Source organism: Notothenia coriiceps, unplaced genomic scaffold (genome assembly GCF_000735185.1).
Source record: "Notothenia coriiceps isolate Sejong01 unplaced genomic scaffold, NC01 NC01_scaffold00026422, whole genome shotgun sequence".
Taxonomy (NCBI): domain Eukaryota; kingdom Metazoa; phylum Chordata; class Actinopteri; order Perciformes; family Nototheniidae; genus Notothenia; species Notothenia coriiceps.
This window is the reverse complement of record NW_011359123.1, coordinates 679,522-682,402: the sequence shown is the minus strand read 5'-3', so window position 1 is coordinate 682,402 and position 2,881 is coordinate 679,522.

Sequence of the window (2,881 nt, the reverse complement as noted above, 5' to 3'; positions counted from 1 at the left end):
GCTGAGTCAGTTCATAATTATCGATAACACAAAACAGTTCTTTAGCCCCTCTGTCCTGAGGGTTGTCAACATGGATATTAAAATCACCAACAATGACTAGGCGGTCAAAGTCAATACACACTATAGACAGCAAAACTAGGACCACCAGGGTGGGTGGAGGGGGGTCAGGAGGACGGGCCTGGGCTGACAGCCCAGGAACACAGCGGAGGGCCCGGAAGGGATCTCGGGCGGACGGCCCGGGGGCAAGGCAGAGACCATGGTGGGTTGGCAGGACCCCCGGCAGAAGAGTAGTCGGCGGAACCCCCAACGGGACAGGACACAGGGTTGGCAGGACCCCCGGCAGATGAGTAGTCGGCGGGACCCCCAACGGGACAGGACATAGAGTTAGCAGGACCCCCGGCAGAAGAGTAGTCGGCGGGGCCTCCAACGGGAAAGGACATGGAGTTGGCAGGACCTCCAATGGAACCTCCAACGGACCAGGACATTGGGCAGGAACTCGAGAGGGGACTTGAGAGTTGACTTGAGAGGGGACTCGAGAAGGGACTCGAGAGGGGACTAGAGTAGGGACTGGAGAAGGGACTTGAGATGGGACTAGAGAGGGGACTAGAGAAGGGACTGGAGAAGGGACTTAGATGGGACTAGAGAGGGGACTAGAGAAGGGACTAGAGAAAGTACTGGAGAGGGAACTAGAGGAGGGACTGGAGAGGGAACTAGAGGAGGGACTGGGGAAGGGACTAGAGAAGGGACTTGGGAAGGGACTAGAGAAGGGACTAGAGGAGGGACTAGAGGAGGGACTAGAGGAGGGACTATGGCTGCTGGGGCCGGAACCAGGGCCGGAACCATGGCTGCTGGGGCCAGGACTGAGGCTGGAACCATGGCTGCGGCTGGAACCATGGCTGCTGGGGCCAAAACTGGGGCCGGAACCATGGCTGCTGGGGCCGGAACCATGGCTGCTGGGGCCAGAACTGGGGCCGGATCCGTGGCTGCTGGGGCCAGAACTGGGGCCGGAACCATGGCTGCTGAGGCCAGGACTGAGGCTGGAACCTTGGCTGCTGGGGCCAGAACTGAGGCCGGAGCCATGACTCTTGGGGCTCCGGCTGCTAGTCTTACGACTCCTTCTCTTAGGAGCCTTTTGGAGGCTCTGGACTTCCAAAAGCCAGACGAGTTCCAGAGAACGGCTCCTGGACAGGAGCAGGAACTGGGGAAGAAGCAGAGGTTGACTCCAGACGGAACGCGCCGAGACGTATGGTGTCAGGTTGGGAATTGGGAGGCAGGGGGCTAGCATGCCTGGGGCTAGCAGGCCGGGAAACACATGTCGGGAGGATATCCATCATCCAGCCAGGTAAGAACTTCACAAGACATGGTTTCTCTATTGCTATCTGGTGCGCCTCTGCCTGAGCAGCCTCTTTCTGCTCAACACTGGACGCTCCCCTCCACCTACCATAGCAGAAAGCCAAATAATAGGTACATTTATGTAGTTCCACCTCAAATGGATCATCTGCTAGGTCCATATTGCAACCTGCTGGGGTGGATTCCATCAGTGACGAAGAGGCCGGGTCGGTCCCAGAATAGATACAAATTGTCAATAAAACCTAAATTGTGAGCTCTGCAGGCAGAGGCTGAGGATCCTACTGAAACGCCCTGCTCCGCGGGCCAGNCAGCTGTGCTGTTGTGTTGGTCTAAACAAGTTTCAGTTAAAAACATAAAAGCAGGTAAATCATTTTTAATCAATGATTTTATCCCCAAGCACAATCTGGATTTTATGTTTTTAACTGAAACTTGTTTAGACCAACACAACAGCACAGCTGTTCTGATACAATCAGCCCCTCCTAACTTTAGTTGTATGAGTCAGGCAAGACTGCATAATAAGGGGGTGGAGTAGCTATTTTGTTTAATGATTTATTTCAATGCAAGCAGACTATGTATGGAAACTTTGCTTCTTTTGAATATGTGGCCCTTCAGTTGAAATGCTCCTCTTGAGCTCTTTTCCTAAACATCTACAGACCACCCAAATACTGTGCAAGCTTTTTTGATGATTTTACCGAGTTACTGTCTATAGTGCGTATTGACTTTGACCGTCTAGTCATTGTTGGTGATTTTAATATCCATGTTGACAATCCCCAGGACAGAGGGGCTAAAGAACTGTTTTGTGTTATCGATAATTATGAACTGACTCAGCATGTGAAGGGTCCGACACACAATAAGGGGCACACCCTGGACTTAATTGTATCAAAGGGTCTGAACATCTGACTGATGTTGCGCTCTCCGACCATTCCTGTGTTTTCTTTGAGAGCTCTATTCCCGTCCAAACAGCTGTTAAGAAAGAGGTAACCACGAGACGTCACTTAACTGAAACGCGGTACTGCGACTCTTGTCAGGGATCTGAATTATTTCAAAGAGAGCGCCAGTAGAAAACTGCAACTGTCGTACTTGTTTGTATCGGTGCATTTGTGTTCACATCAATGTTTCATTTGTTCAATAAAAGAGCATTTCCTTTCATTTATTTGAACATGTTTTGAATTTCAGCAGAAAACTATAAGCAGCAGAACTGAGTGGACTTTAACATAAGTTCATCTATCATAAGTCATTTTGTTTTCATACATCTTAAATCTAAATGCACAGCTTGATTGTTATTATTAGGGAAATCAATGATCCCCCACGTCTCTCTTTAGAGATGAAATAAATAGAAACATTCAATAACTTGGTCCATATGGATACCGACTGATATGATCTGCAGCTGGAGGGAATATGCAGCAAAGTGTGTTTTGTTCATGCTTTACAGAATAAATGTCGGGGGTGGAGACTAGAGGAGACTCCAGGTGTGTGTCCATGTCCCCGCTGACGCAGCTTCCTGTTAGAAGTTGGGTTTGTGCTTCTTCAC